The sequence below is a fragment of the Pseudorca crassidens genome, chromosome 20 (assembly GCF_039906515.1).
Source record: "Pseudorca crassidens isolate mPseCra1 chromosome 20, mPseCra1.hap1, whole genome shotgun sequence".
NCBI lineage: Eukaryota > Metazoa > Chordata > Mammalia > Artiodactyla > Delphinidae > Pseudorca > Pseudorca crassidens.
The window spans coordinates 62,287,701-62,314,826 of NC_090315.1; the positions used below are offsets into that span (position 1 = coordinate 62,287,701).

The following is a 27,126-nucleotide window of genomic DNA, read 5'->3' on the forward strand; positions in this document are numbered from 1 at the left end:
AAAACTTATTTGTTTTAAACGCGTAACAACTGGGAACAGCCTGAGCAAACTCCAAAGGCCCCAGGCCCCAGCACGTGAGAAAGGAGCCTCGAGAGCTGAGATGAGGCCAAGCGCGGCCCAAACGGCGCCCCTGGAGAGGGATGGGAGCGGCGTCAGGGAAGGGGGAGGCCCACTGAGGGTCCTGCTCGCTCCCCACTAAACCCCCAGCAACTCTCAGCTGAGCCTCTGTGACTGGGCACCGGCCGAGAAGACCCCCAACGGCCGTGAACGGGCACCTGAAGGGGGGGACCTGCCCCTCAGGCCACGCGGATCCCTGCGCGGCACATGCTCAAGCGCCGTCATCCTCCCAGGTCAAGCACCTCGAGGCAGCCCCACGCTGAGAGGCGGAGCCCTCACCCCTTCCGCATCAGACCGCAGACAGGAAAAATGTCTGCCGGGTGAGCTCAGCCCACCACCTGGCCGGTCTCAGAGCTGTCCATCCTGCAATATCTAACAGCGCATGGCCTCCGGGACCGAGCATGCGCTCTGCCAGGCTGACCCCGTGCCCACGGGTGTGGTCCCTCCCCGCAGCCTCCCATGTAAACGTTAATAGTCATAAAACACTACGCTGCCCTCCTAGTGTCCTGCAGAAACCGCAGCCTCAGCTCGAAGGGTCTGGGTGACAGGGAAGCGAATGGCAGCAGCCCTGAGCCGCTGAGCCTCAGTCCGGGGTGGTCACCACACCCTTCCCTGGGGAGCGCTTCCAGAGAACGAAAGCCAAGCCAGCACCCCTCTCCCAACCTCGCGGGGCTGTCCTAGGACCCAAGACTCTGTGCAGCCCTGTGCAGATGCACTCCTCAAAGCGCAGCCCACCAACAGCCGCCCTGTGCTCGCACCGCCAACGCCTGCCCACGGGCCCACTGGGAGGGGGAACCGAAGTCGTGAGCCACCGAGTGGAAACCACACACCATAAACACAGTTTGTTGTTTTAAATAAAACCGAAATCGAACTTCCAAAAAGAAACATCTCACGGTCTCTCCTCTCCACACACCAGCCCAGGGTCACGGTTAAGACCACAGCCCGAGGCCACTGTCACAGGCTCGCGGGCACGACCACCCACAGGTAGGCCTGGTGAGGCTGCTGGGAAAAACGCTCTCATTTAATACTTCTCTATGGCTATTTCTAAACGAGTTTCAGAGAAGTTCTTCCCGCCAGAATCCGTGCTCTCAAATAACTTTCACTAGCTTATGACAGGTGCCCTACTTAAGTAATAAGGGGAAGAGAAAATATTTTGTAGCACACACTTGCAAAACAGCCCTTGGCAGGAGCCTGTCCTCACACAGTGACTTTCCAAGCAGCTTCCCGAGTACAGACTTGACTACGTCCAAGGCCAGGCTGCCCTGAGTTCCTTATCAGGAAATGCACTACTGGAATTCCAGAGAGTCCTCAGGACCCACACAGAGCCCGCACCCAGGGCTCAAATTCCTCACATGATCTCCCAGGACTGCTCGACGCACACGATGCACCACAGTGAACCTCAACGGATCTCCAGCAAAACTTCAGCCAGACAATCACCAAGGTCCTGACCCCAGTCACGCACTTCGCTTCCCCTTTCCTGACTCTAAAGCACAGGACGGGTGAACGCTGTGAGCAGGACACCCTTCAAGACCAGGTGCTCTGGACTGCAGCTCCCGCGTGATGGGCTCCAGGCACACACGTTCATGCCCACTCTAAGCACCAAGCAGAACCGTCCCCAGGCTACACACATGTCACACTGGTACTCCTTGCGGGGAGGGGCCCCAGTCCAGAAGGCCCAGGCCATAGGCACTTGCAGGTGGTCCTGGAGAAGTGAAGGTTCGCAGTGCCCAGAAGCAGCCGAGGGGCTAAGGTGCCACATGAGCCATGGTAAGAGGACAGCTGCAGAGACGGAGACAGATGCGCTCCGGCGCGGGGGGCCTGGGGGACAGAACAGACGAGGAGAGCAGGCGCGGAGTCCCCAGGCGGAGAGTCTGCCTGGATGGAGAAGAAGGACAGAGCCTTCCTTGAAGACAGGCCTCCACGTCTCTCGGAGCTCCCCGGGAGACCAGCAAGCCTGCCCGCCAGCCACAGCCCCACTCCTGCCCCAACCCCAAGGGCGGCAGTGTCCACCTCGCCAGCGTCTGGGCCACCGGGCAGCACGAGAGTACCAAGCCCATATCCTTTGTGCATACCACACAACTCCATCTTCCGCCGAGCTGACAACTTATCAGGTCACAAACGAGGGCACCAACAGCGGCCTGGGAGTTGTGGCTGTCCTTTCCCGGCCACCCCAGCAGGGTTCCCTGGCACTGCCCCACTGCCAAGGCGCCGGGCCTCACACACTGGTGGCCAAGCAGCCCCGAGTGGTCACCAGCTGGCAAGCCTCTACTGGCCACCTTCTCCGGGGGATGCAGGCCCCACGACCCCTCTGAGGCCACTACCCTCGGGACACAGACCGCAGTTCACTTAAGTCTCAGGAAAAAGTGTGAAAGGGTCGAGAGTGAACAGAACAGCAACTTCTTCCTTGGACAAGAAAAGGACAAGGATGGCAGGTGCGAGGAATCTAGAAAACAGGCTCTGCTGTCGACCCAGAGCAGTGGACCCAGTCCTGTCTGTACTGTGCCCAGGCCTCGCCCTGCACCCGGCACAGTTCAAGCACATGACCTCTGCCCCGGAGCCAAGCACTGGGTGATGGCCAGAGGCGCCCCCCCCCACCCCACACACGCCAGTGCCACACTACACCCCGCCGCACACAGTCCACCATAAACCCACACTCACTCACCCACCCACCACACACCCCCATACTCCCTGCAGCACAATCATGGTACGAGTGTAAAGGGGGGCCCAGGGAGTGCCATCGCCCGGAGGTGATACACCAGCACGCTACTTCATTCACTTCCTGCCCCTTTCCTCAAGTCAGACGCCAGCACAGGGATCTCCTGCCTTAGTGTAAGAAGGACCCCAGGACGTACTCAGTCTGCCGCTGATCAGCTATGGAACCTGGAAAACCCTACTATTCAACATCTTCGACGCCTAGAATCTTTTAATAAAAATGTGGAAAATGCCACCTACTTTCTTGCGTTTCGTAGGGGAAGAAAAAGAATGTAAGTGAAAGCATGTGGAGAGCCCGTGCCTCTCGTGCCTCTCACAGACCTTCAGCGTTCCTGGAAGATGCAACCCAGCAGCCAGTTCCCGAGTGGGATCCCTTCCTCGTGGCCCAGGGCAGCGTGGGCCCCAGGGCTTGCCGGCAGGAAGGCAGGGAAGGCAGTGCACACGCACCTCCCGTCTCAGCCCCGTGCCCACTCCCTGCTTCTGTCCACGCAGAGGCCCTGGAGTGGGAGCCCGGAGCACAGGGGAGGAAGGAAGGGAACAAGAATGGGGTCTTGGGGAATCGCATGACACTTACCGTTTCTGACTTTGTGGACCTTTTGTGAATGGGTAGTTTGCTTATTGGAAGAAAGAAGCCCCGGGGCCCTCATCCACCTCAGAGGGCGTTGTCACACGTGAAGACAGGGGCCCCCCAGAGACCCTCTGCACAGAGACCTAGAAGAGCAGCCGTCACTAGATGAAGAATGCCTGAGAGACGTCCTGTGAGGCAGGGTAAAAAGAAGAGGCTCAAACACAAAGAAAAGGGATTTTTAAAGAAAAGTGAGGTGTTAGCTTAAGGAGGTTAGATGAGCTTACACACCTGATTATAGCTTTTCCCATAAAAAATGCTCAAAAGAGGGTTGAGCATTCCCAGCTGTACCACCCCAGGTTTGGCTGCAAACCTTTGTCCTACCCCCGACCCATCTATCTCCATGGGCCTCAAGCCCAAAGACTGTATCTGGGATGCTAGTGTGAGACTGGGCTGCAATAAAGCCCAACTCCACAGGCTCCAGCACCCAACTCACACACACTCTGCCAGAGACCCCCTCCCCCAAACACGGGGGCGGGGCCTCACCATCCGACTTCTGCAGCCCGTGCGGCTCCTCCATAAGTCACCACTCTGCCCAAGATGAAAATACACGGGGGTGCAGGGCACGGGGGTGGGGGCGGGTGAGCTAGATGGTAAACTTTTCAAAAGAACAGGAAAATTCAAAATCTAAAAAAAATCCTTGTTCAAAAAATTAACAAGCACAGGGACTTCCCTGGTGGTGCAGCGGTTAAGAATCCACCTGGCAAAAGCAGGGGACACGGGTTCGAGCCCTGCTCCAGGAAGATCCCACATGCCGCAGAACAACTAAGCCCGTGAGCCATGGCCGCTGAGCCTGCGCTCTACAGCCCGCGAGTCACAACTACTGAGCTCGTGCGCTCTAGAGCCCGTGCTCTGCCGCAACAAGAGAAGCCACCACAATGAGAAGCCCGCGCACCGCAACGAAGAGTAGCCCCCGCTCGCCGCAACTAGAGAAAGCCCACGCGCAGCAACGAAGACCCAACTCAGCCAAATAAATTAATTTTTTAAAAAACCACAAGAACAAATTTTCAACAGAGGTCGACCACAACCAGGAGATGGAGAAAAAGAAGACGTGTGAAGGGTGTGCTAGGATCAGAAGGTGGGGCCACAAGCCAGATGCAGATGCGCTGCCCACGCAGTTCCGGGCCCCACCCCCTTCCGGGGCCCACCCCCACAAACACCCAGGATCCAGACAGCGGCCCTGGAGGCCCTGGTCTTCACGTGTGACAACGCCCTCTGAGGTGGATGAGGGCCCCGGGGCTTCTTTCTTCCAATAAGCAAACTACCCATCCACAAAAGGTCCACAAAGTCAGAAACGGTAAGTGTCATGCGATTCCCCAAGACCCCATTCTTGTTCCCTCCCTTCCTCCCCTGTGCTCCGGGCTCCCGCCCCAGGGCCTCTGCGTGGACAGAAGCAGGGAGTGGGCACGGGGCTGAGATGGGAGGTGAGTGTGCACTGCCTTCCCTGCCTTCCTGCCGGCAAGCCCTGGGGCCCACGCTGCCCCGGGCCACGGCTGTGTACACATCCAGGGCCATGGGAGCAGACTCTGCCCCGCCCTGGGCAGGGACCAGACTGCTGCTCTGCTCCCCTTTCAAACTCACTACCCTGGCCAGCCCTCAGCTCCATCTGCAGGGTTCCCCACACAGCTTGGAAGAGCCTCAGTGGCAACCACGAGATGGTGCAGACGACCCTGCCGGACCAAACACCGCATCCTCACTCTCAGAACACAGTACACTGCAAACCTCACCGGAAACCTCACTATCACCCTTCTTTTTTTGGCACTAAGAATACCCAAATCCCTATTCCCAACGGGCAACACAAATAATGATCAAGGTACATATTCTATGATATACACACAGTACTATATATAAAAGAGATAACTAATAAGGACCTACCGTATAGCACCAGGAGCTCTACTCAGTACTCTGTAATGACCTATACAGCAATAGAATCTAAAAAAGAATGGATATGTATATGTATAACTGATTCACTCTGCTGTACAGCAGAAACTAACACAACATTGTAAATCAACTATACTCCAATACAAATTAATTTAAAAAAAAAGGTACCTAACCTAGAGTGCACAAGGCCAAGCCATGAAGGCGCCTCCCCAATTCTGTCCTGGTCGACCCCACAGAACAGCCCACCGGCCCACAGCCCTGCATCGCCTTTCCCCTGCCTTCTTCTTCCCCCCACCAAGATCCAAGTGGGCTGCACAGGAACCCCCCCCCCCCCGCAGCAAACATCCGTAACTGCACAGAGCCCTCGTCCCGTGAGGCCCAGCAAGGAGCAGCAGGAGGGAAGGTGGGATTTCAGGTTGGTCCAGCAGTCAAGTTCAGCTCAGTTTTAACAACCTGTGGAGCTCTACTCTGAGCCAGATACAGGCAAATCTCTTCACCCTCAAATATAAAACTTGGAGGAAATCCCTTTAGCCAGCTTTTAAAATTTGAAGGTATTAAAAGTAAAATGGGGATGGGCTTCCCTGGTGGCACAGTCGTTAAGAATCCGCCTGCCAATAGAGGGGACATGGGTTCGAGCCCTGGTCCGGGAAGATCCCACATGCCGCGGAGCAACTAAGCCCATGCGCCACACCTACTGAGCCTGCGCTCTAGAGCCCGTGAGCCACAACTACTGAAGCCCGTGTGCCTAGAGCCTGTGCTCTGCAACAAGAGAAGCCACCGCAATGAGAAGCCCACGCACTGCAACGAAGAGTAGTCCCCGCTCGCCGCAACTACAGAAAAGCCCTTGTGCAGCAATGAAGACCCAACGCAGCCAAAAATGAATAAACAAATAAATAAATATTTAAAAAAATAAAATGGGGGGTTCCCTGGTGGTCTAGTGGTTAGGATTCGGCACTTTCACTGCCGTGGCCCAGGTTCAAGCCCTGGTCCAGGAACTGAGATTCTGCAAGCCTTCGCGGTACAAGCAGAAAAATAAAAACATAAAAAATAAGTTAAAAAAATAAAATGAACACTGGCTCCATGAGAATCCCTGTAGCTAACGATGGAGGGAGAACAATGGCAATATTATAGGCAACAAATGAGGTGCTACAAACAGCCGACAAACCCTTCCAGTCGCAAGCAGAATCTCCACATGCCTTCCTGCCCAGCACAGCTGAGGCACCAGAGCCCAGAGGCCAGTTCAGCTAGAAACGTCCAAAGGGAAAGGAGCTGGGGCACAGCCTGGGCTCAGACCGTCCCTTCTGCTCTGCCCTGCCTATTTTCCAAACCCTGTTCTTGGGCATGTGCACTCTCCAGGCAACTCCCGTGTCCTGGAATAAAAGGACCCAAGTCCTACTGACCAACAAGGGCTGTGGTGGGGAGAGCGAGAGCCTTCTGGGGAGGTGTGTGAACACAACTGCCAATTTTTATATGAACAAAAAGCATGCATTTAATGAAATCTAATTTAAATGACATCTAATATTCCATACTTTGTATGTATTTTAAGGGAGCCTAGACAATGAATATTCCCCAGAACTCTAAAATTACAATAAAAATTTACTATACTCAAAAATCCGGAATACATAAGTTTTATTGGTGTAATTAGCTAGACATATTTCTTAGAGAAAGAAGCAAAAGTGTGCTTTGTTACCTATTTTTAAATCCTGACAAATATCCTTGTTAAAAAGGCAAACGTATCATTAGCATTAGTATCTACAAGCTTCTTACCACCTGCAAATCCAACCCAGCCTTCCGCCCTGCAGCCAAGGCACAAGACGGTAGCCCCCCCCAGCCACGTGTGCTGTGACTGTGAAGTGCCACAGTCACTAGTGGCCACCACTAGCTGGGTGGTGGCAGGGTCAGCAAATCGCCACTCCTGCCACGTGAGGGGCACAGAGAGACCTACCCAGAAGAGCTGCATCACCAAACGGCAACACATTCCCCATCACGAGGGGCCCCAGGCACAGGACGCCCTCCCCCACGCCCCCAGCCCGCATCCGGACAGCAGGTGGAGGGGGACTTGGTTCTGCCGCTAACAAGACCTGCAGTTCTCGCGCTCACAGCTCCACAGTGAGCACAGCCTGCTCCGGGCGCCAGGATGCCACAGACAGGGCGTGTCACTGCTCTGCACACCCCAGCAAGTCAAAAGTGATCACTCTGCAGTAACTGTAATGTAACATTTAAATCTGCGCATCACTATACTGTAACTTACTACGTAAGTTTTATATACTACACATCAACTGTACTTCAATTTTAGAAAGTGATCACTTTTCTGTTTTTTATGGAGGTGTTCAATTAGAAACATAAACCATTAGATCCAAGCCTCCATTCAAATAGACACACTGCCTTTATTACTCTAACAGCCACTTCCAGAAGCCACTCTGTTTTTGGAAACATCACTCAGAACTCCTGTCCATAGGAAGCGACGGTACCACCCTGCGCTGCCCTGGGGTCCCTGCTGCTGACAACCCTCGGCGGAAGCAGCCACACCCGCACCGAACCCTGGCGGAACGCGTGCCATCGAGAGCCATTTAAGGCTCACCTCTGCCCCGACCCTTGCGCTTTACCAAGAAAGATGTTAACACAGCGAGAATTACACCAGCCATCAGGTGAAACTAGTGTTTTATGCTCGAGAAAGGAAAGTAACTATTTTAAAGCTTCTATTTTCATTGAGCTTTACCTCCATAAACAGGGTCACTTAAGCTCTCGGGAAATCTTTCGGATGAGTATGGCCATCACCGCCTCACAGGGCAGGGGAGCCGAGGCCCAGCAGGACCTGGGCCCACGTGCAGAGCTGGCATCGGCCCGCCCCCTCCCGGACCCTGGAGCCACAACCACACCTGGATCACCTTAGGGCAGGGCCGAGAGCACAGCAGTGTGCACTGAAGGATATTTAACAAGCCCACCTCTGTCAGAAACAGTGATCTCAGATGTGATCTAAATGCTTCATATTCTACCTTACGTGGTCAAAATGAAAATTAAAAATAATGAATGGGGCTTCCCTGGTGGTGCAGTGGTTGAGAGCCCGCCTGCCTATGCAGGGGACACGGGTTCATGCCCCAGTCCGGGAAGATCCCACATGCCGCAGAGCGGCTGGGCCCGTGAGCCATGGCCGCTGAGCCTGCACGTCCGGAGCCTGTGCTCCGCAACGGGAGAGGCCACAACAGTGAGAGGCCCACGTACCGCAAAAAAAATAAAATAAAATAATGAATGATATAAATAACAATGAACAATTATTAGAGAGCCTGCAAAATTATTCTGTTTTTATATTTGTGCCTTCTGATGCCAGGAAAGGTCATGGATCGTAGACCCCGGCACCTGTGCCCACACACGCAGGCCCCGGACCCGGGAGGGGCCCCCCTGGTGATCAGTCAAAGTAGCACCTTTATCTCTATTCCTTCCATACACTGTGGATTTTTTAAAGACAATTACAGTCAATATTAACAATATTTATGGTTCACAAAAGTGATAAACGGCATTAGACACCGTGGATTACTGCCATGGGACTTACCGTCAAACAGCCAGCCCTTCACGTGTCAGGAAACTTTGCCAACGTTAACACACCTACTGCTCACAATCCACCAGAACAACTGGGCCAGCCCCAGATCTCTCAGCAGAGCTGCTGATAACTTCTTTCCTTTTAAGCAGCAATCACCAAATGCTTGTTAATAACCTAATTTAAGCAGCATTTTTTTTCCTCGTTATAAATTAAGGCCAATGTTATCATTTCCAAACAAAGGCCAGGCTCAAGCCTGCAGTGTGGGTGGGCCTGGCTGCCCCTCCACGCCCAGCTCACCCCCTGCTGGGCTGAGTCTCTCAATGGCTGCCCCACAGCCCGTGACAGCCAAGCTGAATGCATGGGCTCATCCTGGAAGACGGCCGTGGGAGCGCTCCCAGCATGCTACAGGGCCCACCACGGCCCCTCACCACCACACCCCACTGGCCAGGCTGGCTTCTTTCTAATCCCAGACCACCCTGCAGACTAAGATCTTTCCATCATACCTCACCCCCATTTCCAAGGAAACACTTCCTCAAGTCAAAGAGTCCAGCCAGGTGCATTTCAAAGTGGCCGGATACAATGACGGCTGAGATAGAGGACGGGGTCTGTGAGATTAAGTAGCAGGAAAGGTTTCTTTCCTGTCTGCTAGAAACAACACAAAATAGAAAATACACTTTGGCACTGTTCGCTTTAAAACACTAATACCTGGCCACGGTAGGAAACATGCAAAGGAGCCAAGAGTTTTCTTTCCAACGTGTCCCAGGGGAGGAGGGCTCTGTCCTAGAGCAACGAGTGCCAGTCGGGCCCCAGGCTGCAGGAGGGCAGCTGCCCCTCCGGGCACAGCCGTGCTAGGAATTCCCAGCGGGACACAAGGCTCAGGGCAAACGAGCCAGGAGCCCACTCCACACCCACACACGCTGGCCTCGGACTTCAAGAAAACCACGTGTGGCTACCAGCTGGCCCACACACGGGACACAGAGCAGAGCACAGCCAGGCAGCCTGCCTCCCCAGAGGAGGAGGGGCAGTTCTCAGATGGTGTGTGTGCAACACGCCCAGAGCACAAAACAGGCACCGCAAGCAGGTCCTACAGGCTCCAGACCACTTGGGGACAGAGCCAGTAAGACAACAGAAGTTGACAAGAAACCAACTTCTTTCACAGACCAGGCTGCCAACCTGTCTTAATTTGTCCACAGAACGCCTCTCGCTGGGACACCACGCAGCTCACCACCGCCCTGAAGCACCCTCAGTTAAGTGAAATCCAGGACAAAACCCAGAACACTTAGCCAAGGCTCTATCAAGCTCAAGAAAACCAATGTGAAGACTTAAGAAATATTTTGATACTTCTTTTTACAAACCAATGAAAATAACACAAACTGATGAGAGAGGCAATACAATAAAATATTTACCGAGTCCATCGCTAAAAGCCGAGGTTGATGACTGTAAATTAAATCCAACAGAGGCGTGTCCCAGAGCAGCACTGAGGGTATTCTGAAAGAAGAGAGTAAAGTTAGCTCATGTAAATAATAATTTCTACTCAGTTCATTTTATAATGTCAGTCTCTCTCCATTTGGACCACACTACAACCTTCCTTTACTTCACGGAACTCCAGACAAGCAAGAGGTTTTTAGGATGTCTGGCTGGCTGGTTTGGGCTATAAAGGGAGAGGACACCAGGAGAGGCACTCACACCTGGTGGTTTGTGGGAGGACGCTACCCAGGTGGAAGTCTCTGTTCTTGATCCTGGTTCCTGGACGGCAGTGCCCAGAAAGGCCCAGTTAAGGAAAGAACACTCCGATGGGCCGGTCATTCTCCCCAGAGAAGGGGCTTGAGGACTGGGGCCCTGGAAGGGCCGTCCACAGACTTTCACCTTACTTGGAGTTTGACAGTAAACCTTTGTCGAAGTTATGCATTTGCGTCTTCTACGGACCCCCGTCACACTCAGAGTAAAATGTGAACTCTCCTTTTGGCTCACAAAGCCCCGACGGCTGGCCCGTCCGCCTCGCTCCGCCTGGAGGCCCTCTCCCAGCCTCAAGCTGTGCTCCTGCGGCGCCCAGATGGGCTTGGTCCCGGCCACCCTGTATCCTCTCCACTCCTCTCTCTATCCACCTAGGGATCCATCCTCAAAGGCAAAGGACCATAACTCAGACCACATAAGCTTCCCGGGATCCCAGGTCGGAGACATGCCTCCAGCGTCCATGGCAGGAGAAACCAGAGGTTTGGGGCGGCCCCACAAGGGCTGGCACACTTCGTCAACATGACTAAGAGATATCGTCTGGGGGTGGCAGCACACAGGGGCCTCGTGGGCAGGCTCGCCATGGGCAAACAACCCCGTTACTCATGAGTAAGCTGCAGCTACACGTATCAACATCAGCAAATCTCAAAAACCGTTAACAGTGAGTGAGAAAAGGTCTCAGAGGAATATATTGAATGTATGTGTCTTTCAAAAGTACATGAAACTTAATATATTCGATTTACTATGTATACAGTAAAAATCAATGAAAAGGGACTTCCCTGGTGGCGCAGTGGTTCAGAATCCGCCTGCCAACGCAGGGGACACGGGTTCGAGCCCTGGTCCGGGAAGATCCCACATGCCGCAGAGCAACTAAGCCCATGTGCCACAGCTACTGAGCCTGTGCTCTAGAGCCCGCGAGCCACAACTACTGAGCCCGCGAGCCACAACTACTGAAGCCCGCGAGCTAAAGCCCATGCTCTGCAGTGAGAAGCCACCGCAATGAGAAGCCTGTGCACCACAACGAAGAGCAGTCCCCGCTCGCTGCAACCAGAGGAAGCCCGCGCACAGCAACGAAGACATAATGCAGCCAAAAATAAATAAAACTAAATCTTAAAAAAAAAAATCAATGAAAAGCAAATAATCATAAACTATAAATTTCAAAATAACGGTTCCTCTTGGAAGTTGGGGTGGGGTGGATAGCAACCAGGAAGCACACCCGAAGTCTAAGCAGTACTGCTCAAGCTAGGCAGGCCAGGGCCCAGGGCCTGGAGAGCTGGTTCTCACGTTTACACCGTGAGTCTTCCCCGGGTCCAGCAGCGACCTCGCCCCCTCTGCTGCCCTGACAAGGACCGGAGAGGAAGATGAGAGGACCATGCCCGCTCCTGGGACTGTGTAACTGGGCACCCTTCCATTTTGTCATTAATTGAAATAATTTATTTCCATCATTCAAAACTAGGAGTTTAAAGGTACAGAGACAACTAAAAACATCTTTTCATCCATCAAATATTTTTACATCAAAATGTAGCAATTTCAACTCTTTGAAAGTAAACCCAAAGTACAGTATCAAAAGAAAAGCAAATGGCACAATATACAATCTTCCAAAATCATTATAAAAAGAAGAGCTTTTATTGCAAAGCGTCTCCAAAGACCTCCATGTCCGAAATCAATCAACCAATCAAGCAAGCCTGCGGCCTGGCCATGTGAACACAGTGACGCTGCAGGGTCCTGAAGAGAACTGAGATCCCAAGAACAAAACAACCAGCATTATTCCATTCACACCTATTGTTCCACAGTCCCATCAAGCTCGCTCCCACCTCCGAACGCACCAGCCGTGCAGCATCAGGACCGGACACGCACAGGCACACAGGAGACAAGCACAGCTGCCAGGACACAGTGCTTATGGAGAGCAGATTTCCAAGGTCTGCACTCGGTTTCCAAAAGATCTAAGTGGTTTCCTGACCTGTGCTTACAGATGTGTATGTGTGTTTTGCAAAGATGGTTTTAGATTTTTCTGTCCTTATGTTGCTGGTACAGGACTTTTTGAAGCTGACATTATTAACCTCAAGGACTAGAAAAGCAGCTTCCAATCACCACACCTTGGTTTTACTGAAAAGCAACAACTCACTAAGCTTTTCAATTTTCCTATAAAGGCAGTGACGGAACAACGCAGAGTTTATGATGAATGTCTACACTCGGAATGCAACAAATTATACAACTACTATTCAGTTTTGAAGGAAACTTGAGTTTCTCAAACCCAGCACAACTTACCACCTGGAGCCACATCATCCTGTGCTGTCCTGGGCACCGCAGGGTGCTGAGTATCCCGGCCTCTACCCACTGCATGCCGGGAGCACCTCCCCAAGCTGTGACAGCTAGAACATCTCCAGACACTGTCCCAAGTCCCCTGAAGGGCAAAATCACATGGGTAGAGAACCAGTGCTCTACTGGGCCCAAGTTAAGTGACGTTAAAAAATAATATATTTTCAAGTTGTCTGAGGTCATGCAGGGAATTAAAAGCCAGTTGGAAACAAAATCCAGGGCTTCTAAATTCTAGTCTAAAGGTCTTTTCATTTTAAGAGAAAATACTTAGTAATTGACTCAATTACTCCTAGAAGACAACACAAATTAAGAGCCTCTAAAATATTTATACCTTGTGACAGAGTAATCCCATTTCTGGGGAATGCACATTGAAGAAATACCCTAAAAATATGAAAAACGCTTCGTGTTGCACACACGTTCACATCAGAACCAACACACAACTATAATCAAGCCACATATTCACAAGGAAACACAGCAGACTACACTTTACTGTCAGAACGACAGCATTCAAAGAGCACGTTCCCAGCCCAGAAGTAGAGACCAGTGGGGACAGAGTGCAGACGCAGACCCTGGCAACATGAAGCCAGTGTCAACCACAGCTAAGCCCGTGCGCCACAACTACTGAGCCTGCGCTCCAGAGCCCGCAAGCCACAACTACTGAGCCCACGTGCCACAACTACTGAAGCCCGTGCGCCTAGAGCCCGTGCTCCGCAACAAGAGAAGCCACTGCAATGAGAAGCCCACACACCGCAATGAAGATTAGCCCCGGTGCAGCAACGAAGACCCAACGCAGCCAAAAATAAATTAATTAAATAAATAAATTTATTTTTAAAAAGACCCAATGCCGCCCAATTAATTAATTAATTAATTTTTCAAAGGCCTGTGACTGCTAATCGCAGTTTCCGTTCAGCATGAGATGAGCACTAGACAGTTGTAATCAGTCCCACGGAAAGCACGGTCCCCTCGGCTGGCCCACACTCTGGGTTTTAAAGCACCGAGCACCGCCCTGGCCTCCTTGACCGCCCTCCTGTGCGGCCTTTCCAGAGGCCCCAGATCCCAGGAGCCCAAGTAGCCAAAGCCTGGTCTTGCTGCACTGGCCTCAGCCGGAGGTCTGAAGACACAGACCAGTTCTCCAAGCCCAAGCTCCCAGGGACCACAACGCTCCCTGGCAGAAGCTGGAGCGTGGATGCGAGTGACAGCGGAGCCCCGTGTGGGCAGATGCTCCACACACACCGTGGACAGAACCAGCGCCAGGACACCAAGGTGCTGGAGGGTGGTCATACCCACAGGGCGGTGGGGCTGAGTGCATGTCTGCCTTCCCTTCCCTGCTCCCCAGAGACAGCAGCCGCGGGCTCCTGTGGTAACGCTCCAGGTCAAGGGGCACGGGGCTGGGTGCGGGCGGCCAGCACAGAGCTCAGCCTTCCAGAGCAGGAACTTCTTCCGTAGTTCAGACAATGGCACGGAGAAGGCAGGATGTGTCTTGAGGTCTGTGCACAGACCAGCTAGGTCCACACATCCACACACCCAGCAGAGCGCAGGGCGCCTCTGGGTACTGGACTGCGTTGTCAGAGACCGCCATTTTGGTACGTCAGAAATGGTCCAGTAGCCTCCACAGAATGTTCATAGCAGTTTTATTCATAATTCCCCAAAACTGGAATTAGCACAGATGTCCTGCAACAGGTGAATGGTAAACAAACTGTGGTCTGCGGGGAACAACACTCAGAAACACAAAGGAAAGAAAGTTGTTACCAGTGTGGCAACAACTCTGATGGATCTCAAGGGGCTTGTACTGAGCCAACCCCAAAAGGTTACATTCATGATTCCATTCCCATGACGTTCTCAGAGACAAAATTTTAGAAATCGAGGACAGATTGGTGGTTGTCAGGGTTAAGGACAAGGGTGAGGCAATGAAGCAGAAGGGAAGTGGGTGTGATTATGAAAAAGCAAACAGGAGAGTCTCTGGTGGGGACAGTGGATACAGGGACCTAGATGTGATGGAGATGCACAGAACTGTGCGCACACACGGTACAAGGAAGGCCCACCTGAATAAGATTAAGATTCATCGGCTGTATCCATGTCAGTACTCTGGTTGTGATATTATACTACAATTTGACAAAATGTTCCCATCGCAAGAAACTAGGCAAAGTAGCCAAGGGGTCTCTCTGTATTATTTCTTACAATTGCATGTGAATCTACAATGATCTCGATTTTAAAAAAGTCTCATATTAACAATTTCATATTGTTTGGCCTAACCTCATCTCTGAGGCCCTGTGAAGGTGCACAGCCTCACCAAGGTCACCCCGAATGGGGGGCCAGGTCTCAGACCCAGGCTGACTCCAGAGCCCACACTCAACCACCACCTCCCTGAAACTGGAAACGGAGAACACGTGTCCCTGCTCTTCTCACTGAAGCTTTAAAAACCCCCTTAAGGACTTCCCTGGTGGTGCAGTGGTTACGAATCCACCTACCAATGCAGGGGACACGGGTTCGAGCCCTGGTCCGGGAAGATCCCACATGCCATGGAGCAACTAAGCCCGTGAGCCATGGCCGCTGAGCCTGCGCTCCAGAGCCCACGAGCCACAACTACTGAAGCCCGCGTGCCACAACTACTGAAGCCCTGGCGCCTAGAGCCCGTGCTCTGCAACAAGAGAAGCCACCGCAATGAGAAGCCCGCCCACCGCAACGAAGAGCAGTCCCCGCTCGCCGCAACTAGAGAAAGCCCGCGCACAGCAATGAAGACCCAACACAGCCAAAAACAAAAAAACGTTAATTAAAAACAAAACAGAAATAAACCTTAAAATGTAACCAAGAGGACTGACGGCACTGTTTGAAGAACGCAGAGGCAGCCGGGCCTCAGTCACAGAAGGACAGGACAGACTGAGCTCTATCTGCAGAGTTACAAAGCCTCCCCACCCCGGCCCGCCACAGTGCCCAGAGCCCAGAGCTCAAAGAAAGCCTCACTCTGCCGGGGGGCGGGAGGGAGGGCTGATTTTTGGTGTTGTTTTAGGATGGGTGCTATCTGTCACTGCTTCCTTGGCTAGATTGGAGAGAAGGCTCAAGGGAACAAGGGGGGCGGGGGGGGGCGCGGGGCATAGCTGAGGCAGGTGGGGAAGGAGCTGGAGGGAAAACGAACGCCCCATGTACAACTTCTCTCTTCAACTCAGATGCTTCTTTTCACCAGAGGACAAAGCAAGCAGGAAACAGGAAATTAATGTTTCCAGACAATTCGCTTTTTGCCCCTGAACAGAAGAAAGCGCAGAATGAACAGACACGGGCACACGGGGAGGCGGGAGAGCCTGAGCTGCTGTCCAGGGACCAGTGCCCACTGAGCCGCCAAACCTAGGGGAGGATAGAAAGGGGTTTCTCAGATATCAAGCCACACAGCTATGAAGAGAAACCCCAGGGAAACTGTAAACTAGGGCCTGGGCAACTCCTGAAAGCTGGGATAAGAGCACAGAATCAAACTAGGGGAAGTGGGAGCAGACTGGGAAAGCAGGCCCCTAACGACTGGAGCAGGGGACAGTGCTGCGCCTGGCAAAACAAGCTGTCCATTCGCGGCAGGAGTGACATGGACACCACCGAACCTTCACCAGCCTGCCTCTGGGTCAGCAAGTCCACACTCAAGTTCACAGGCTCCTCGCTCCCTACGCACCGTCCACACAACAATCCACATGGAGAGCAGTCCTTCGGACATCACAGACACACTTGAAACCCTGACTAACAAGACGAAGACTCCTTTCCTGAGGGTCTAAGTCAGGAAACAGATGACCGATGTCTCTAGCTCTCAGCAAACTCAGACTTCCCAGTCAGCATCATGCTCTCCAGAGACAACAGGATGCTGTCACCCACCGTGGTCGGGGTGCACTGGGACCCCAGCAATGGATACACGCAAGGTCACAGGAATCAGGGCTGTGGCTTCCCCACTTCACTCGTGTCAACAATCACGACTGATCGATCTCAGGCTCTCACCACTCCCATCTGCTTCACTTCTCCAAAAGGAACAGTCCAAGGAGGACAGACCACAGGACACTGGGCACCACCCTGTCTTCTGTTAACGGGAGCGCAGCATCAGTCCAGCTCCATGAAGTCGCCATCCCCGTGCCCCACGAGTCTCACCGCAAGCATCCACATGACAGTGCTTAACAGAAGCGGTCCACCGACCACTCAGGAACGCAGACAGAAATCACAACCTACCACAACAGGACACAACTAAAGCCTGAACTCAACCAGGTTGTCCAGCTAGAAAACTGACCTTAAAAAGGAACACAGAGACTTCCCTGGTGGTCCAGTGGTTAAGAATCCGTCTTGAAATGCAGGGGATGCCGGTTCCATCCCTGGTTAGAAAACTAAGATCCCACATGCCGTGGGGCAACTAAGCCTGCGCACCACAACCAGAGAAGCCCACGCACCTCAAAGAAAGATCCTGCGTGCTGCAGCTAAGACCCGACGCAGCCAAAAAATAAATAAATAAATATTTTTTTTAAAAAAAGAATATAAAACCCTAGAGAATCTACAAGAAACCATGAGAGCTAACAATAGAGTGCAGCAGAGCAAAGCTGCAGGACACAAGATCAATGTGCAAAATCAGAGGTACTTCTAACATGCCAGCAGGGAACACTCTGAAAGAGAAATTAAGAAAACAACATCATTTACAACAGCATCAAAAAAAAAATAAAATATATAGGAATGGATTTAACCAAAGCGATGCAACACTTGTACACTGAATGAAAACCCACAAAATACTCGTGAAAGAAATTACAGACGACCTGAACAAGTGGGAAAGCCCTGTGTCTGGGCTGGGAGACAAGACAGTTACAAGGGCAGCCCTCGCCAAGGAGGAGCCCACACGGCCTCTCCCAAAGCTGGCCCAGGTCCTCACAGCCACACCCAAGTGTCATCAATGCTTTCTTTCCTTTAAATATCTCAGACGCTTGCAACTTACAGATGTACAAAAGTTCTGTGAAAGGATTTTTGAGAGCAGGCAAGGAAGACACAGCTGAAACGTCTAGTACTCCTGAGTTGCCAGTTTTTCTCCCTAAAAGGGTGATTTAAAAAAACAAAAATTGACAAATTCTTAGAAAGGTATAACCTTCCAAGACTGAACCAGGAAGAAATAGAAAATATGAACAGACCAATCACAAGTAGTGAAATTGAAACTGTGATTAAAAATCTTCCAACAAACAAAAGTCCAGGACCAGATGGCTTCACAGGTGAATTCTATCAAACATTTACAGAAGAGCCAACACCCATCCTTCTCAAACTCTTCCAAAAAATTGCAGAGGAAGGAACACTCCCAAACTCATTCTATGAGGCCACCATCACCCTGATACCAAAACCAGACAAAGATACTACAAAAAAAGAAAATTACAGACCAATATCATTGATGAATATAGATGCAAAAATCGTCAACAAAATACTAGCAAACAGGATCCAACAACACATTAAAAGGATCATACACCATGATCAAGTGGGACTTATCCCAGGGATGCAAGGATTCTTCAATATATGCAAATCAATCAATGTGACACACCATATTAACAAACTGAAGAATAAAAACCATATGATCATCTCAATAGATGCAGAAAAAGCTTTTGACAAAATTCAACACCCATTTATGATACAAACTCTCCAGAAAGTGGGCATAGAGGGAACCTACCTCAACATAATAAAGGCCATATATGACAAACCCACAGCAAACATCATGCTCAATGGTGAAAAACTGAAAGCATTTCCACTAAGATCAGGAACAAGACAAGGATGTCCACTCTCACCACTATTATTCAACATAGTTTTGGAAGTCCCAGCCATGACAATCAGAGAAGAAAAAGAAATAAGAGGAATACAAATTGGAAAAGAGAAGTAAAACTGTCACTGTTTGCAGATGACATGATACTATACATAGAGAATCCTAAAAATGCCACCAGAAAACTACTAGAGCTAATCAATGAGTTTGGTGAAGTAGCAGGATACAAAATTAATGCACAGAAATCTCTGGCATTCCTATACACTAATGATGAAAAATCTGAAAGAGAAATTAAGGCAACACTCCCATTTACCACTGCAACAAAAAGAATAAAATACCTAGGAATAAACCTACCTAGGGAGACAAAAGACCTGTATGCAGAAAACTATAAGACCCTGATGAAAGAAATTAAAGATGATACCAGCAGATGGAGAGATATACCATGTTCTTGGATTGGAAGACTCAATACTGTGAAAATGACTATACTACCCAAAGCAATCTACAGATTCAATGCAATCCCTATCAAATTACCAATGGCATTTTTTACAGAAGTAGAACAAAAAATCTTAAAATTTGTATGGAGACACAAAAGACCCCAAATAGCCAAAGCAGTCTTGAGGGAAAAAAACGGAGCTGGAGGAATCAGACTCCCTGACTTCAGACTATACTACAAAGCTACAGTAATCAAGACAATATGGTACTGGCACAAAAATAGAAACATAGATCAATGGAACAAGATAGAAAGCCCAGAGATAAACCCAAGCACCTATGGTCAACTAATCTATGACAAAGAAGGCAAGGATATACAGTGGAGAAAAGACAGTCTCTTCAATAAGTGGTGCTGGGAAAACTGGACAGCTCCATGTATAAGAATGAAATTAGAACACTCCCTAACACCATACACAAAAATAAACTCAAAATGGATTAGAGACCTAAATGTAAGATGGACACTATAAACATAGTAAGGAAAACATAGTAAGAACACTCTATGACATAAATCACAGAAAGATCTTTTTTGATCCACCTCCTAGAGTAATGGAAATAAAAACAAAAATAAACAAATGGGACCTAATTAAAAGCTTTTACAAAGCAAAGGAAACCATAAACAAGACGAAAAGACAACCCTCAGAATGGGAGAAAATATTTGCAAACGAATCAACGGACAAAGGATTAATCTCCAAAATATATAAACAGCTCATGCAGCTCAATACTAAAAAAACAAACAACCCAATCCAAAAATGGGCAGAAGACCTAAACAGACATTTCTCCAAAGATGACATACAGATGGCCAAGAAGCACATGAAAAGCTGCTCAACATCACTAATTATTAGAGAAATGCAAGTCAAAACTACAATGAGGTATCACCTCACACCAGTTAGAATGGGCATCATCAAAAAATCTACAAACAACAAATGCTGGAGAGGGTGTGGAGAAAAGGGAACCCTCTTGCACTGTTGGTAGGAATGTAAATTGATACAGCCACTAGGGAGAACATTATGGAGGTTCCTTAAAAAAATAAAAATAGAACTACCATATGATCCAGCAATCCCACTACTGGGCATATACCCAGAGAAAACCATAATTCAAAAAGACATATGCACCCCAATGTTCACCGCAGCACTATTTACAATAGCCAGGTCATGGAAGCAACCTAAATGCCCGTCGGCAGACGAATGGATAAAGAAGATGTGGTACATATGTACAATGGAATATTACTCAGCCATAAAAAGGATCGAAATTGGGTCATTTGTTGAGACGCAGATGGATCTAGAGGCTGTCATACAGAGTGAAGTAAGTCAGAAAGAGAAAAACAAATATCGTATATTAACGCATGTATGTGGAACCTAGAAAAATGGTACAAATGAACCGGTTTGCAGGGCAGAAGTTGAGACACAGATGTAGAGAACAAACGTATGGACACCAAGGGGGGGAAGCCGCGGGGGGGTGGGGATGGTGGTGTGCTGAATTGGGCGATTGGGACTGACATGTATACACTTAAGTGTATAAAATTGATGACTAATAAGAACCAGCTGTATAAAAAAATAAATTAAATAAAATTCAAGGGCTTTACTGGTGGCGCAGTGGTTGAGAGTCCGCCTGCCTATGCAGGGGACATGGGTTCGTGCCCCGGTCCGGGAGGATCCCACGTGCCGCAGAGCGGCTGGGCCCATGAGCCACAGCCACTGAGCCTGAGCGTCCGGAACCTGTGCTCCGCAACGGGAGAGGCCACAACAGTGAGAGGCCCGCGTACCACAAAATAAATAAATAAATAAAATAAAACAAAACAAAACAAAATAAAATTCAAAAAAAAAAATACCAGGAAACAACCCTGAGATTATTAATCCATAAAACAAGGGGATTAGGTTTGATAATCCCTAACACACCTTTCATTTGAAAAGTTTAAGGTTCTTCGATATCCAATGTAAAATTGTTTCCTTTAAAAATACATCATTTTCCCTAAATGTGTGCTACTCTTTTCATGGAGAATGTGAGCTCACACCAATAATCTGTACAGGTTAACATCTAAAATGCAACGAATCTGATTGGGGGGGCGGTATGGAGCTGGCAGGGATGAGCAGCCCTAACACTGTAGAACCAAGATGCAGCGGGGGCAGGCGGCCCAGCACAGAACAAGGACCAAGTCTAGGAACTGCTGAATGGATGACTTAGTACCAGGTGTCCCACATTGCAGGCCCCACCCCAGTCCTGCTGGAAGGCCCACCCTCTGCCAGTTCCACCAATGCACCAGCTGCCCAGACAGGAAAGAAAGGGACAGCACCCAAATGAACAGCTCTCTTCAGACAGACAGAAGGCAGTGCACACTGTCTGGAAGCTCTCCAGCGTCTCTCTGGAGATCAGGACGGGAGCCGGTGCCCACCACACCTTCCCATGTTCGCGGGCATCACAAGCAGGGGACCTGCAGCCGCTGGGCAGGGAGGCGTAGGCAGGAACCCAGCCCCAGCCCAGCCTCTCAGGAGAGCTTTCCCGACGGCGGACTGACACCCAACCCTGTCCTCCCAGGAACCCGCAGTGGTCACAGAGCTCTCGAGCAGCAACGGTGGGCGGAGGGGCCAGCTGGCCACGCGCCTAGCATGTCTCTGTGCCGTCCGCACACACTCTGGCACGCGTCCTGCACAGAAGGGTAGCCCTGCCACCCCACAGCTGCCCACCCCTGCCCTGCACCTGCTCTCCCTACACTGGCTCATTTAACCCTCATGACAACCCTGACAGTAACAGGATCGGCTCCTTTTTTCTGTTGAGAAACCAGATTCTGAGATGTTGAATCATTTGCCTCAAAGTCAGGATCAAAGTCAGGCTGCAGAGCCTGTATCCACGAAGGTCACTCACACTACCACCCCCAACCCCACTGTGCACTCACAGCTTCTGGGACGCAGCTGAAGTCTAAAAGTGACCAAGCCCTTCTGACCCAAAATACAGACACAAGGCTGGTATTCACAAGAGAGTTCTCAGCTCAGAAACCCAGGGCACGCTGAGCTCCTCCTCCCTCCAAGCCAGGATCATAACTGATGCTGCCCTGCCTTGGCCTCTGGGCAGCACCCATCCCGTCAGGCAGCACCCCATCCAGCCTCTCTGCTGTCACTCCACCCGCTCCTGCGGTGTGGGTCTTCCCGGCTCTCCCGGGGCCATCCAACCTGCCTCTGAGGCTCTAACAACCATACGGGTAGATCTCAATCCCCATTCTCCAGCTCAGAGCTCCCCACGGAACTCACAAAGTCCAGCCACACCACAGACACATCCACAGCACACACAAGTGCACAGATGGAGCCCCAAGGGAATTATGACTATATTTCCTGCCCTGGTTCAGGGTACCACTTTCTAGACGATCGATCCTCCAAGCCAGCAACCTGGCATGCCCCCCTCACAATCGAAACCCAGTCCATTCCAGCTCCAAGTCATCACTCTCTCCCCCTCCCTCCGCACTGGCCCAACTCCTGACTCAGGTGCAGTATTTCTCCACCTGTGTCATCACAACAACCTGATTCTCTCCACTTCCCACCGCACTGCTGAGAAGTGAACGTGGCACATTAGATTCATCCCTATGCACACCTCACTCTGCCCACGGGAGTCACTGAGCTCACGAGGAACAGATTCGTGTTCAAACTTCAGACCATCATGGCAGAGCACACACGTACATGCACACACACAGCTGAGGAAAAGGCCTCACGGGACAGAAGCTCCGTCCTGCACGGCAGGCACCCCAGCGTTTCCTGCCGCGCTCCCGGAGCTGGTGGGGGTCAGCTCTTGCTGCAGGTGCACCCACTAAAGATGACCTCACAGCCCATCAGTGCCACCACCCTGGTGGACAGCCCCAGGGACACAGGTGCTGAAGGATGCTGTCCCCAGCTGCCACCCTGGCAACTCCAAATCTCTCCAAGTTTCTTGGAAACATCCCGTGTCACTCACAGGAGGCTGCCTCTCCCCCGCTGCCCATCTGGGCAGGTTCCTCTCCACCCTCCAACAGCATACTCAGGCCCTCACTTTCTTCCTTAACCTGTCGCTACTGTCCAGGCCGGCTTTCTGTCTTTACGTCATGTCACGATCATGCTGCAGGCCCCACGCTGCACCCTGGTCACCGGCAGGCACGCAACGGGAGGCCCCGTGTGGAGGAGACCGTGGGCCTCAGGGGCACCGGAAGAGCACAGCTGATCAGTGGGCAAGCGGCTGTGGAAAGGAGGCCGCTTCCCAGAGGCACGGTCAAGTGCTCGGCCCCGCACCTCCAAGCATCTGTGCCCTCTCAATCCACCCAGCTCACAGTCACCCTTTGACACAGATAAAAATTCACCTCAAATCCATGTGGTTTACGGACAAAATTAATCAGAGGTAAAAATACGGACAATAAGAAGCCCTCCCCGGCCAGCGTGTGTCCCTGCGAGCCCCAGCCGAGCGGCCATGCCTGGTGGGCTCCCGAGCAGCCGCTCGAGGTCGCTGGCTCAGTGCTGCCTCTCCTCCACATCAGTGCGCTTCCAGGATGAAGCGTCCACGTTCTCCTTCGCACACTCACCAATCCCTGACCGCACTGCACAGCCCTCCCTGTATGCCACCCCACACACTACATCCCTCCTCCACCTCACTACTGCCATGAGCCTTCCAAACTAGATTATTCTCTAATGCAAAACAAGTTTTGTTCACTAGCCCCAATTCAAGCAAGATTAAACGCTCAGATTGACAGCTGTCCCTCAGGGAGCAGTGAGGGGTGGTGTGAGGCAAGGGGACACCACCTCCGGCTCGGCCTGCAAGGACTGGGTAAGAAAACAGCTACTTAATATATACCTGTTCTCTTCTTTAACCATAGCACCTGGGGCGAATGACACAAACAGGACACTGGCCTCTAAAGGCAGGAGTCTCCGCTCCCACCACTTATACTGCATCTCACCCACCAGGAATTTAAGATCCTACCACCACCTGACCTCTTCCACACTCCAAGTGTAAACACATGGCCCAGAAGAAAGAACAGGGCTGCTCGGAAGATACGCCCTTGTATTTCAAAGACTTAAATCACCCGTGACTTGTCTCCTACACATTCCCACCCCCGAAAGATGCTTCAGATTTTGTGTGTCTGGGGTAAGCGTTGCCAAACTGTACTGTTTTGTTTTTAATGCTTTCCAAGCAAACCTAATAAATAATCACTGATCTAGTCTCATTTGCCCATCCAAACCCCCAATTACAAAACTGTGGAGACGGCCACCAGAAAGCAGTGTTTCTTAGCCTTGAGAATTCTTACCACCCTCACCCTCTAAAGTAAGTTGGAGAGGACTAGTTTAAGAAGGAAGACCACAGAAATGAGAAGGTTCCACAGAAGTCATTGAAGCAGGAGTAGCAGGGCTGTGAGAATCCACACACCCACAGAGCCCAGGCTGCCCCGAGCTCAGAGGTAACCCACAGCCCCGTTTGTCAACACAAGGACACAGGGCTGCTAGTTGCCGGTCCACCGACCATGCTGCTTGGCCAAACAAAGGCGTATCCAACAGCCTAACACTATACATGCACGACAGACATCTCCTGGGCCCAAAATCTGCTTTGAGGGGCAAGATCCAATCCTTCCTTAATAAAGGGTGGAATGTGGACGGGCTAAATAGACTCCTTATGGCCAAACCACTCCTGTGAAGTTAGGACTTGAATCGAGATCAACTTTGGGTTTCCAGTGATTCAATGTGTGATGAGTGATCTACGCTGTGATCCCGGGCACGAGAGGGTGTCCCCACCCTGGTGACTGCACAGACACACAAGCAGAGCAAGAGCACCCTGAAACGCCTCTGCACAGGCCTGCAGGGTACGGGTGCGGTCTAATCAGCGGGTGTGTGCGTGAGCAGGCTGACCCGCCCCCGGGAGCCCAACACCCTCCCGCCAGCCCCTGGTCACCATCCCTGCACAAACGTGCTTTCCACTTGTCAAGTCAAGGAGTGAGGCGTCTTCCTTACTTCATTTTCTACGTTTAATTCAGTGTGCTGGCGATGTTCTTCATCTCTAAACCACCTCTAATTTCCAGAAGAACAGCTCTGTTCCAGTGACAGTGCTGAACTGTTACAGTGATATGCTCACCAGCCAGCAGGTCCTGCTACCAAGCAGGGAGACGCTGGCCCTCGCCCACCACCCCAGTCTCCCAGGAAACCCCTCAAGCAAAGAGTCTCCATTCTGAAAAGCGGAGTCAAATTTTCTTCTGTTAAAACATAAAAATCCAAGTTTCTTTCCTGGTAGATGACCCTCATCGACAAGAGAAACTCCAGTAGAAAACACACACTGTTTCCTAACGAGAAGTATTACTCAGACCTCAGGATGATCATCCAGCAAGAATAAACCTACAAGGGCTGCCCTGGTGGCACAGTGGTTAAGAATCCACCTGCCAATGCAGGAGACACGGGTTCAAGCCCTGGTCCGGGAAGATCCCACATGCCACGGAGCAGCTAAGCCCGTGCGCCACAACTACTGAGCCTGTGCTCTGGAGCCCGCGAGCCACAACTACTGAAGCCCGTGTGCCTAGAGCCCATGCACCGCAACAGGAGAAGCCACCACAATGAGATGTCCGCGCACCTCAGTGAAGAGTAGCCCCCGCTCACCGCAACAAGAGGAAGCCTGCGCACAGCAACGAAAACCCAACACAGCCAAAAATAAATAAAATAAATTAACTAAAAAAAACCAAAAATGACACTTATGGATCCTGTGAGCGAGAATCCAAGAGAAAGTCCGCCCGAAGTCTTCCATTATACACCGAAACCGGAGCACTGTTTGCCTTGGTGCCTACCTTCCTCCCCAGCAGCAGGCACCAGGCCCGGAAGTGAAGCGCTTCCCCCAGGGCCTCCTCCCAGCAACTGCTCTCTCCTCCACCAGCCCCCGCACCCCCCCAACCAAGTCCCCACTGGCACCTCTGAGCAAGCAGCCCCTCCTGGGAGGTCCCAGTCCCTCCCAGTCCGGCTACACACCTCCACTGGCTCTGCGGACACAGAGCTCGTACCCAGGCCTCCCGGCCTGTGGGCTTCACTTCCATGGCTCTGCTGCCTCTACTGCCCCTGACACCACTGCGGGCGCCAGTTTGTACCCTTCCTACAAGGCGCCTTCCGATGCCCCTTCATGCTGCAGCCAGCTTAATTTCCTGAAGATCCACGTGGGCCAAGCTCAGACCAGGGACAGTGGAGTGTGATGGCTGTCGTTAAAATTCTGACCCTGCCACTGTTTTGGCAGTGACCTTGGGTACATTCTAACAGCCTCTGTCATTCTTAAGTTTTCTCATCTGTAGAAAGAGAAGTTCCTGGATACAACATATAAAATGAATATACACAAGCCAACTGCATTTCTAGACACCAGCAACAATCAAAACTTATGATGAAGACAGGGGACAGTGTCACCAGGATAGACAAGCTGACCAATGGGACACACAAAAGCTCCAACACCACGTGGGCACACATGGGGAGACCTGATTCGTGACAGTAAGCAATGCAGGTCAGCGAGCAAAGAACAGCCCAGTCAAGGACAAGGCTGGGCCAGCTGGCTTCCGCAGGGAAGACTGCGAGCAGCCGGCTCGTACGCAGACCTCAGTCCGGGACAGATTAAAGGCTTCGGTGTAAAGAGCAGAAGTTCAAAGTTTTCAGAAGGTGCAGGAAGCTACCTCTATGTCCTTGGCACAGGAAAACATTTCTTAAATAGGAGTGATGGTTCATGATCCACAGTTTGAAGACACTGTCCTAGAGGATGTGGCACAGATCCTTCTAAATAAAAGGATTCAGTATTGTTGCCAATATCTTAGGCAACAAATCTAAGTACATTTTTCTGTTTATCTCACGGGTAAATATCACGACAGAACATCACCTTAATGCATGACAGGTGTTGTTCAAAATGCACGTATAGGCACAGCAACAACAAAACTCTTATCTTTCCTACTCAGCACTGAAGGTTCAAGTAAGTCCCATTGTTTTTGGTAAAGAGAAAAGATTTTTGAAAAAATGG

At 51.1% G+C, this 27,126-nt stretch overlaps 1 protein-coding gene across 8 annotated transcripts in view; it reads right to left on the bottom strand.

Annotated features, from left to right (window-relative positions):
- Nucleotides 1–27,126, bottom strand: part of ANKRD11 (ankyrin repeat domain containing 11) — a 171,377-nt gene that overhangs the window by 90,201 nt on the left and 54,050 nt on the right. For 7 of the 8 annotated variants that reach the window (XM_067718313.1, XM_067718305.1, XM_067718309.1 and 4 more), the window contains exon 2: nt 10,280–10,361. The exons of the other annotated variant lie outside the window; for it this stretch is intronic. The gene's annotated coding sequence lies outside the window, so the exon portion shown is untranslated. The remainder of the gene's footprint in view (nt 1–10,279; nt 10,362–27,126) is intronic. 8 annotated transcript variants of the gene reach the window in all.